The sequence below is a fragment of the Ursus americanus genome, chromosome 27 (assembly GCF_024610735.1).
Source record: "Ursus americanus isolate L20-20 chromosome 27, mUrsAme1.1.p, whole genome shotgun sequence".
Classification (NCBI taxonomy): domain Eukaryota; kingdom Metazoa; phylum Chordata; class Mammalia; order Carnivora; family Ursidae; genus Ursus; species Ursus americanus.
The window spans coordinates 13612068-13624730 of NC_142153.1; positions in this window are offsets into that span (position 1 = coordinate 13612068).

Sequence of the window (12663 nt, forward strand, 5' to 3'; positions counted from 1 at the left end):
TCACTAAGAGCTTGTTGGTCCTCTGATGGAAGGCTCATCCTGTTTGATTTACAGTGTCGCCCAGACTAGACAATCATTTCAGGGTCTTGTACTTGTGGCAGGGTATGACAGATACGGCCCTTTCCCTACACTTCGTCTTTCTCTGATCTCTATTACCTGCTAGTCCAGTTACCTGGACTAGCAGCTACCTGGACTAGCAGGTAATAGGAATCATCTAGACTTCTAAATTTCCTCCTTCTACATTTTCCTTCTTTATGTGGTTACATGTTATATGTGTTTAAATGAAGTGTTTATACATGTTTCAATTAAAATAGACTTTTAAATGAAAACACACGATTAAATGAAAATGCATATCATACATATTTAAATGAAAATAATTGAGGCCAGCAGATGGATTAACATCTTTCAGACACAATGCTCTTTAGGTGGTAGTTCAATTTTTCTGGTTCGTTTATAAATCTGCTGCACCCAATTGCAAAATGCAGTAATTTGGTTTAACCATTGGCCTGGTGTGCTACATCTTTCTCTGAGTTGAGTATCTTCCATCTCTGCGTGGCTTCCTGTTAAATATTTATTATTGAACAATGTCGGAAATCAGGTGAGATTTTGCATCCAACTAAGACACAAATGTCCCATGCTGAGTCCCTCCCTAATTAAACCTCCAGATCCTGTCCTTGTAAAGAATGCTTCAGTAGAGAACATAAGAGAACAATAAGAGTCTCCTGATTAGGGCAGACTGTATTTCCAATGCCATCACATGTGGGTTGTTTTCTTTTTTTTTAAACTGGCAAGAAACAAACAGCATTATGAAACTTTCTCTTTCCTTTTTCAATTCTTAGGTGATGTGTCAGTTACCTTTGCTTCAATACAGAGTAAAAAAAAGGTGACATATTTATTAGAACAAATGCATTTACTTGATTAATTCTTTAATTTTTGGTTTGCTGAGATGGGTAGTAGATGACACAAGTAGAGCTGACATATGAAAGTTGAGTCAAATAGTCTTTCAGGGCAGTTGTTCCAGAAAAAAAAAAAAAAATGTCCTCTAGCACTGGCTTTTGTTTTCATGTGTTCACCAGTGTGAGCCCAGGTTCTCACCAAGAAGGCATGTGTTAGAGCACCTTTTGAAAGATAAGGTTAGGTTCATACTAGAGGTGACATTACTTGTTGGTCTCTTTTCTTCTCTGGCGTTCTGTTACCAGACCAACAGTTACCAAAGCTACATTTATGTCTCTCCTTCCTAAAGAGAGTTCCAGTTAGAGCCAGGTAGACCAAGGAATGTATAGCAAAGTCATCTGAATCACAATGACCCTTACGTCCAAAACGCTAACTTACTCTACATTTTTAATGATCTCATCTTGTTCTTGAGAAAAATAGTTAATCTTGTTAAGTTATATTAACGAAACCTCCTTTTAGGCAACTCAGAATGTTAAATTCTCTATCAAGACTGTTTCTTTCCATATCCTTTCCCAGGTTGGAGACTTGGTACAGAGAGAAGGGTCCTCTCTGACATTCCTGAAAGCCTGCTTCATCTTGCTGGATCTCTGCACCCCTGGGTATTGTTTGCTGATGTCTTCTGAGATGTGATGGTCCCACCTGCTTCCTCTAGGTTTCCTGTTAGTACCTGCTGTTTAATTCTGGCTCAAGCAGCCATGACACATTTTCTGGTCTCAAAATCTCACAATGGAGTGACCTTTAATCTTAATTCCAAGCCTTTATAAAAAGGTCCAGTAACAAAATGGGTTTCATTAAAGAAATGGAGGAAGATTTTTAAAAAAATATTTTTGTTTATAAGTCTTAATTGTATATAAATTCTGACCTGCTTCATATGGTAACCTCTTTCTATGTATTGTTTTCTGCTTTAAATGTAGGGGCCATTAATATTTTGACATCAGGTACAGAATAGATGCCAGCTATAACTTTTCTGCCAATAGAAACAATATTTGGGTGAATAAGAAATTGACACAAAGTGATAAGCAAGAACCATCTGGCACTTTTCTTCCTGCAAATGAAAAACACAGGTCAAGGGAAGAAAAATGGTATTTGAAGTGACTTTGCAGCCAACTGATTGCTGCACAAATTCATTTCTTGATGAAGGAAGGGTGAGCCAGCATTTCTCTCCGAAGGCTTTAGGCAACTTTTCTATACTATTATACAGAGCAGATATTCGTTATAAGCATTTAATGTAATTAGCACTCTCAGCACCCAGTATAGCGCCTGGCTTATCACAGGCACTCAACAATATTTGTTAAGTAAAAGACAAATGATTGAATGGATTGTCATATCATGCTTCTGCTACCTGGAGGTAAGAGATAACTAGAAGGAAGCTGTGCGTTTAGCTTTTTAAAAAGTCAGGAAAAGAAAAGAAAAGGAAGAGGAGGAAAAGGGAGTGAAAGTCAAAGCAGAGCAGAAACATGAGTCTACAACGCAGGAGCCACAGGAGAAACTTTTCAGATTTTTCTATGACATTCCTGGCTTACTTATTACTCTTAGAAAGCTTTGATTCTGTAAAAATGTCTTTTGAGTCTTTCTCTATTACCTACCATGTCTTGCTAGCCTTATTTTGTTGGCCTTGGAATTGTTCCCTTCCGCAACTAGTTGCTTCTATCTCTCAACCTCTCAAGAGCAGGGAAAAGCAAGTCAGTGTATTAAGGAAATTCAGAATTGTAGGGAGCAGGGTGGTATATGATGATAAATAATCATCCTTGCCCACTTCTTCCAGAGGCTTTCCAACATCAAACATCAAGGTTTATCCACGAACCACGATGCTTCTTTCAGAACTGGAAAGGTTTCCAAATCCGTGTTAATCCTTGGTTATAAAGTGTTCCCCTTCAAAGGTCAGCAGAAAGCCAAACACACACACACACACCCACATACACACACACTTATTACAGCAAAGTCTGGAAAGACCCCAAGGAAGTGGGAATTCTCTACTGATGGCACAGGAAACAATACTTCTCCTTTTGCTGGCCTTGGTATTTACAGACTACCAGAACCCTCCAGGCTGGGGCAGCCCCTTGTAGGCAGAAAGGTGACTTCGAGGCTCAGAGAACTCTGCAACCCTTCCTCACCAGTTCACTGCTCTAAAAACACCTGTACTAAATATTTTTATGCCAAGGCCATGAAAATCCAGGGAGTGCAGCCATCCTCAAAATTTCTCATTTCTTACCTGCCGTGGCAAGGTCACTAGGTGGCTGCACAAATGGCTGTGGGATAGATTGCAGACGGCAGGGCAAGCAGAAAACAGGAAAGGGATTTTATTGAAATGGCACTAAGGCCTTTCCAGAGACTTCCTTCTTTCAAGGCAATTCGTGGAGGTCCCCCAGCACAGGGCATGCACATGGGCTTCGTCGCAAAAAATTCTAAAAGGCTTTCTCTTTCCCACCCTGAGTTCTACCTACTGTTTTATGAGTGTGTTAACATGGTTTTATTGTTCAGCTTCAGAAGAACTAGGCTCATATTTCGTGCTCTTTCCTCATAGTAGAATGCTACCTGACTCCACACTTGTTAGCTCTGTCAACCTCTCATCTCTAAGAACTGGTTTCTTCTCAAAGGTGCAAATTATCTCTGCCCACATCATGAAGCTGAACTAAAGGTCACGAGCAAGGAATAAATTGGAAAGTGCTTCACCAACTGATACATCAGGCAAAGGTATGGGATGAATATTGACTTTATACAGCACACATTTTTTCCCTAGAATTTACCAGGGGGGACACTGATTGCTGCTTCTTTCAACCTGGATCCAATCCTACTGTTAATTTATGCAATTGAGCCCCAGGACCTACCACGAACGTACTTCATTGAAACGCCCTCTCCCTGTAAGGCTCTGGAGGGGGACCGCCACTCCAAAGGACAAATTCCACTGGGGAAGAAGAATGGCACAAGTGCCCCTAAGAAATATGTAATAGTAAATTCTCTCTCCTAGTCCACTGCTGGAGGATGCTTTTAAGATCACCTGTTTCTTTACAATTCAAGCTTTCTATTTCCATTTTCCTTTAAAAAGGTTTTTCTCCGGATGCCCTTTACTTTTTCAATTTCACATTTTTCAATTTTACATTTTAAGTTCCCTATTCTATTCTTAATCCTTAGCCCAATTTTCTTTTACATATTTCACTGTTTATCTCCTGGGCTGTAGCCTTTTATCTTAATTTTTTATTTTCTCTACTTTATTTGTTTAACCTTTTATCTTATTGGCTTCTTGCTCTTTATCTTTTATTTTAAATCACATCTATTTTATTTTATTATTTTTAATCTTTAACCTTTTAATCTTATCAAAATTTTAATTTTTAAAAATTTTTGACTTTTACTTTTTATTTTCTCCCATATTTTAATTTTAATTTGCATTTAACTATCATAGTCGTTATTTTATAAAAGTAAAAAGTGAAAGTCTTTTTACTCTAATATTTATTGTTATTAAAACATTTTTTATGATGACTGGCAAGGAGGATAGTTGTAGGTGTGCTGGTATTAATGAGGATCTGAACCCTAATGCTCAGAGGCTCTTCCTATGAGCTGCTCCACAAGGTACCTTGGAGGGGTTTCCATTGTTAGAGGCTGCATTGCTCAAACAGCTCATACCAGAAAATGAAGAGATCTAGAAGCTGAGTCTTCTCTCTTCACATTGATACATTTGGTTTATTGGAGCAATGCTGTTTCCCACCATTATTTCATAAATGCTTATGCAAGCTTTTGTGTGCTTATAATCCTTAAGAATAAAACTTTATTTGATTGACTTACCAGTAAGACCCAAACCCAGCCCGTACCCCTATAATCTTCCCCATTTCTAGTATCAAACCCCACTTTGTCTCAATGAACAGAGTCATCTGGGTCAGAGTCATTTGGGTCAGTCAGATGGAGCCAGGTACTCTGCTGGCAAAAGCTGATTTTCTGGAACTAAGATGAATAGCAAGGTCAAGAGCTCTATTTCTTCAAATTTAAGAGACTCTGTGGAGCTTGTACCAACTTTCCCACGTGATGACTAGTTGGGATATGAAAGGTAAATATCTACAGGTGTTGCTTTATTAGTGTATCTAATATTATTTGTGTCCAAGAGAAGAGATGTTAGAACAGTTATCATTCTGGTCTTCTAATTTTAGAATTTATTTTTTTGTTGGCTATAAGGCAAAAAATATGATATCTCTGTCGACATTAAGAATTTGACCATTGAATGTCCCATGTCATATGACCTAAAATTGTTCATCCATTTCTGATGTGGTTTCCTACAAATGAGGACATGACTTTTTGTGACACTTAACATTCCTCTTTTAAGGATCTTAGTGTTCATTAAACATATGATTTTTGATCATCTTTCACTACTTCACCAATATTATCTATCACAAAGTTAATAATTTCTGCTTTAGAAGCCACTGGGGATTGGTAGGGAGAAGTGGTGAATTTCCTAACAGCCATAATTTGAGAGCCATAGACATGATTTAAATATTCTGAAACTAATAGGATACTATGTGCCACTTATATTTCAATTAAAAAAATAGTTGTATCAAGAGACACATGCAAAAAAATATATAAAATCCCTCCTCAAAATCAGTCATGAACTTGAGCGTCATTAGTTATTAAGGAAACACAAATCAAACCACAGTGAGATATCACTACACACTTACCAAAATGACTATAATAAAAATTAGTGACAACACCAAGTGCTAACAAGGATGAGGAGAAACTGATCACTTATACATTGCCGATGGGAATGTAAAATGGTACAGCTATCCAGGAAAACAATTTGCATATTAAAAAAAAAACTAGACATGTAATTATCACAGCACCCAGCAATTTTTCTCTTGGGCATTTATCCCAGAGAAATGAAAACTTATGTTCACACCAAATCCTATACAGAATGTCTACAGTAGCTATATTTATAACAGTTGCAAACTGGAAACAGCCCAGATGTCCTTCGGTGAGTAAATGGTTAAACAAACTGTGGTATATCCATACCATGGAATACCACTCAGCAACAAAAAAGAATGTACTAATGAGGGATCTTTGTGGTGATGGAAATGTTCTTTCTCTTGACTGTATCAGTGCCAATATCCTAGTTGTGATATGATATTTCAGTTTTACAAGGGAAAGTGTATAAAGGATACATGGGACCTATTATTTCTTATAACTATATGTGAATCTATGATTATTAAATTTTTAATTAAAATAGTTACAAAATAAAAATTCAGTGATGAATAAAATCTAGTGGAACTGGTGTGTATAAGTTAAATATGGAAAAACATTTAAAAGTATTTCTATGCCGGAGGTTGGTGCCATAGATTTTATCACTGTCATTTATTTGTATAATGTTCAGTAGGTGAGTTATATATTCCAGGCACTGTTTTGGGAGTACTGTGAGATGAGAAAATAGTCAACTAACAGACATGGCTCTTCCTGCTGAGCTTACGTTCTAATGGAGGAATATAACCAATAAGCAAAAATGAGTGCATAGAAAGTGATAGACATCTTGCAGGAAACACACACACACACACACAGACACACACACACACACACACCCCAGAGTAAGTAGGTTTGAGAATACTAGCCAACTGGTGAGGAGTGGGTGGAGGCTGCTATTTTATGTGAGGTGGTCAGTCAAGTTGATGTTGGAAGAGAGACCTGAAGAAACAGAAGCCAGTCATGTTGCTATCTGAGGGAAATTTTCCAGGCAGAAGGAAGAGCCAGTATAAGTAGGAGTATATCTAGAATGATGAGGAAAAACAAAGTGGATAGAATGGATGCAGTGTAATAAGCAGGGGGCAAAGTACTAGTCTGTGGTGTCTGCAAGCTAACTAGGGAAGTAGAAGACATTGTAAGGACTTGGATTTGTTCTCTGAATGTTCTGCCACTCAAAAGTTTTAAGCAGAGGAGATCTGACTTTTGTTTTAAAAAGAGCACCCTCCCTGCTTCATTGAGAATTGTCCTTTGGTGGAGAAGACAAGGGTAAAAGTAAGAAGGCTGGAAAGAACCTATGTCAAAATCAAAGCAAGAGCAGCATGACTTAAACAAGGATGTTAGACGTGTAGGCGATGACTTATGGAATTTGGAGGATACTTTGAATTATAGCAACGAGAATCTGCTGAAAGATTGGGCGCAGGAGATGAGATAAAGAGTTTTCGAGGATGTCTCCAAAGTTTTTAGTCTAAGCTACTGGAATGATGGAATTACTATATACTAAAGTGGTAAAGACTATGAAGGGGAGCAGGTTTGTTGGAGGATAAGAATTTGGTTTCAGACTTGTGAAGTTTGAGATCCACAGGGATCTTCAATATTGGAGGTGCAGTTACAGAGTTATACTTACGAATCTTATGTTTAGTTGAGAGGTCTGGGCTGGATAAATTATTTTGAGACCCAATAACATATATTGATATTTAAGCCATAAGAGCAAATGAGATCATCTAATACAAAGTTTAGGTGGAAAAGAGAAGCAGTTCAAAGCCAAGCACTGGGGCATCCAAAGTATATGGATTTGGGTGATAAGAAGGAACCAGAAAAGGAGACATAGGGGCGCCTGGGTGGCATAGTGGTTGGGCGTCTGCCTTTGGCTCAGGGCGTGGTCCCGGCGTTATGGGATCGAGCCCCACATCAGGCTCCTCCGCCATGAGCCTGCTTCTTCCTCTCCCACTCCCCCTGCTTGTTTTCCCTCTCTCTCTCTGGCTCTCTATCTCTGTCAAATAAATAAATAAATAAATAAATCTTAAAAAAAAAAGAAAAGGAGACATAGAGGAATGTCCAGCGGGGACTGGAGAAAAACCAGGAGAGTGAGTGTACTGACAGTCAAGCAAAGAAATTGCTTCAAAGAGAAGAGTTAACAACTGTGTCAAAAGCTGCTAATAATTCAAATAAGCTCATTATTGAGAACTGACATTTGTATTTCCCAACATAGAGGTTTTTGTTGGCCTTGGCAAACTGTTTTGGTTGAATGGTCAAAGTAAATGCTTGATGAAAGTTGGTTCAAAAGAAATTTGGAGAAGAACTGGAGAAAATGTGGATATTTGCTATAGAAAGGAAGAGAGCAATTTGTTGGTGACTAGAAAAAAGTACAAGGTCAGGAAGAAATCTTTTCTAAAAATGTCAGATATTTCATTATGTTTTTATTATGATGGAAGTGATTCAGGAGAGAAAGAAAACTGGATTATACAAAAAAGAGGTCACACTCATTGGGAGTATTAAGTGGTTGTGAGAGAATGGAACCTAATGGAAAAGTTGGCCATAGATAATCTATCTTATTTATAGGGTGGCAGGAAACTATGGCCATAATCATGTCCCACAGCAAACAGCACTGCACTTCAGTGACTCATACCAATGAGCATTATGTAGCTCTGCAGGTGTGTTGGAGGGCAGCATATCTAAACTAGGTTGGAGAAGCTGGACAACTCTTTCCAAGCAGCTGTAGGTGCCTCAGCTTGTCTCCATGGTTTGGGCTCAGGTCTAATCCATATGTCTCCTGTTCTGGGGCTCAGGATCATGGTAATGGCTGAAGCACATGAGAGGCAGTGGGAAATTTTAAGGCCACTTGAAACCTAAGCTTAGAACTGGCACAGACACTTTTGCTCTACTCTGTTGGCCAAGGCAAGTCATAATTGTTAAACCCAAAAGTCAAGAGGTGGGGAAATATATTCCATCTCTTAATGAGAAGAACTGTCAAATAAGATGGCATATGGTGTGTCTAGAGGGAGGAATGAAGAATCCATTAATGCTCTCTTCCACATGTAGTAACAAGAGTGAAGGCAGTGTAGACAGGCACAGATTAAACTACGTGGGTAGAGGTAGATGCTATTTTCTCATTGCTCCTATTTCCTGAGAAGAACAAGAATCAAAGTCATAAGCTAAGATTGAGGATGTTTTAAGTGCTTGTAGGAAGAGAGATGATATAAATGGTGCCAGGGAAGGGGTAATTCATGGACTAGAATATAATACTATTGCCGTAGAGTCTACGAATACAAAACGAGACCAGTTGACATGGACATGTGTTTCCTTCTAGGTTCATTCACTTGTGCAGATGATGCAATTGATTAGTTTGATGGCTGCATTTAGCCAGGTTTGGGATTTTGCCATGGAGTAGAAACAAGCGAGGAAGGCTAGGGAGTTAAGGATATATGCAGTATAACATTATAATATGGCATTTACGCTGGGGAAGGGAGGAACAATGACGCTGAAGGTGTGAGTTACTGTGAACATTTAAGAGGCTTAATGCACTGCAGGTCCCAGTAGGGTCAAAGAGTTTTAAGTGTCAGAGTGCTTAGATACAGTGAGCTTGAAGGATAGCCAGTGGAAATCAGAAAGCTAGATGCTTGAAATTGAGAAAATGGAAGGAATGTAGTTATTGGTAGAGTCAATGATGTAACTGTCAGAGAAAGTGACTGACCTTGGCAGAAGAGCAAGGTCATTGGAAGAGAGGAGTTCAAGGATCTGAAATGTCAGGGTCCAGAAGGATCAGAATTGGGGCTACTGAAATCACCAAAAATGATCATGTGACTAGTGTTGGACAGACTAAAAATGAACCATGAACTAAAACAATCTGGGCATGAAAGTAAGTAAACTGGGAGTATATGGTGACTGCACAGTGAGGGGTGGAGATCAGTGGGGTGTTAGCTGAGGTTCAGATCTAAAGGCTTTTATAGCATATGGAGGGACTATGGTCTGAGAAGAGCATGAGCAGCAAGGAAGACACAACTACATACACAGGCCAGGATTATGAAGTGTGTGAGAGACAAAGCAGCCACCCGTGGGAAGAGCTCCAGGAGAGCTGAGCCAAATAAAACAAAATGAAACAGGCATTTTGAGAGAAAAGCCTAAAAATAAAAGAGATGTAGCTGATAAGTGACCCTCAGTTTCAGAGGAGGAAGGATGCCAGGAGCTGAGAGACGCCCGGAGATAAATTTAGATTAGGGGATGTTGAGTGCTTGGGGTTGGGATTGCTGAGTTTCTTGTAGGGAGAGTAGTGGACAGGATTAGAGGGACCAGAGGAATTCCTCTTGATGCTCTGTCTCTTGGATGGTGGCAGTAGAGCTGGGAGTTTTCCAGGAGATAGAATGCAGTATCGGCAGGAACGCACAGAACTTTGGGACCCCAACTTCCCTCCTGCCTATGGCAGCATGAGGTCAAGGGAGGGAGAGTGATAATGGTAGCTGAGTGCTTTCCATCATCCCTCACCCTGAGAAGGAACACTGTAGGTTGGAGAACACTTTTAAGTTGCAACCTTGGTATAGCTGCCTGGGACCCCACCTGCCATCAGTAGACTAGAAAGGCTTGAGGAAGGAGAATAGTTGGATATGCTGGGGTATTTCACAATCTCTTGGTAATCTGTGGTTATCTGAAGACCTCTACCTCTGCCTTGGAATGGCATCTGAATAGACTGATCAGCAAAGAAAGAATATCAAGAGCTCATAAACATGGACAAAAAATCGTAACCTCTCTATACTCAAATACATGCAAATTAAGAATACAAGGAGATAACCATTTTCAGCTGTCAAATTGGCAATGTGAAAAATAATTAGAACATTTAAAACTGGTGGAGTGGGGTCACAAGAGCAATATCCTAACTACTAGTATAAATTATTATAACTTCTGGAAAAATAATTTAGCAACATGTTTTAAAGTCTTAAAAATCTACATCTTTTGATCTAGTAATATTACTTGTAGGAATCTAGCTAATGAAATTTGTCAGGTTTGAAAAGTTTATATATAGAAATGTTTACTCTTGCATATTTATAAGATTAAAATTAGAATGAACTTATATATTAAAAATAGGAAAATATCTTAAACTTTATAATCCATTTTGATGATGGGAAATCATGAGATAGTAAAAAATCATGCTTTCAAAGGATTTTAATGAAATAAAAATGTTATAATATTTTATATATATTTTAATATATTTGTATATATGTTTAATAATATATATGTGATATAACAAAAACAAGGCGACATATATAAATCAAAATCGGTTCTCAAACTTGGTGTACCTGGGAAATGTATTAAAATTGCAGAGGTCTTGGTCCTACCTCAGAGCTATTGAATCAGAATCTCAAGAGGTTACATATGAAGTAGGAATGTGGACAATTACAATTAAAAAATCATGTTGTTTCTCAAAGGAATACTTACTACTTTTATAATTAGAAAAGATGTAATAAATATCATTAAAATGTAAAATTTCCTTTTGGTCCTTGAGAACAAGGCTTCCCTTCCAACTCATTGTCGAAAGATTGCTGATGCCATAAGATCAATACTATCTTCAGAGCTTATCAGTGAAAGGGGTACTCTTGCTCTAGACAGAGTCAACTTTAACAAGGATTAGTGGGTAGCAATGTAAAACTAAATAAATTAATACTGGGAAATATTAAGAATTCTTCTAGGATTTTTATCTTACATTACTCACCTACTCACATAGAAATCTCAAAAACACAAAACCTCAAGTGTGATCACAATATGTAATGAAACTCAAAGCCCTTGGCTTGCCAACAGATCTGGGATGGGAGTGATGGAAAAGTGCAGATCCTGATGAACAGGAAGGAGCTTGCTTTTCAAGCTTCACAAAGCAGGCCAGCTGCCCTGAACTTTATTAAGCCAAACCCACTTTCCGACTAGGTGCTGGCTTTACGTGTTTATGTACATGGTTGGAAGAAAACTCAACAAACAAACAAAAAATGGGGTTGATTTTCTGCTCTTATGCTTGTTCAGATACCACTCTTCATGGCTGATGGACACACAGTCTTGCCAATTTACTTACCTTGACCAACTCCATGAACAAGATCTGGTTTGCCAGAACCCATTTACGATTTATCAGCTTTTTTTTTTTTAAAGAGAACAAACCTTTGTTTATCCCAATTAGCTGTCATTAGTTCATTAAACATTCCATATAAAACATTTGCCAGTTCTCTTGTTGATCATTGCATTGTTCATTCTAAGGCCGATATTCTACACCAAGAGATAACAAGCTTGATGTATAGTTATATTGCTGTTGACCCCAATTAATGGCACTACTTATCATCGTATGTAGAAATCAGCTAGATTATGGCTGGTACTGACCTTTCCATTTGCTGTGTCTCTGTGACATGAATTGTTTGCCAGGTAAACTACTGGAGCTCAATATAAGCTCTGGTTGCTGGGTTTTTACTGTTCATATAAATCCTTTCTCACAGTAGTAGGGGAGCTACATCCGATAACGACTCAATTTTTAGCAATTCTAAATGGAGATGTGTTCTTCACCTCCATCTTTAACTTGTCCTTGATAACTTGAAATCACTCTTGGATAAATGGATGTATGCCCTTTCACACAGAGAACAAAAAGATAGTGCCTTTTCTCATATGCAGGTTACACAGATTTTTGTCAGGAAGAAAGATTGGTCTTAATAGGGTACTGGCTCTTTTTTGTTTGTTTGTTTTGTTTTGTTTATAATGATTTTTTATTTTATTATGTTAGTCACCATAAAGTACATCCCCGGTTTCCGATGTAAGCCTCGATGATTCATTAGTTGTGTATAACACCCAGTGCACCATGCAATACGTGCCCTCCTTACTACCCATCACCGGTACTGGCTCTTTTGTTAACTGCCAACATGAATATCACAAAATCAATTTAATGATTGGTATAGGATCCCTAATATTTAAGTGACTTGGAATCAATAATTATATTTAGTGAGTTAATTCATTTAGTTAGCTAGGCTTATATTT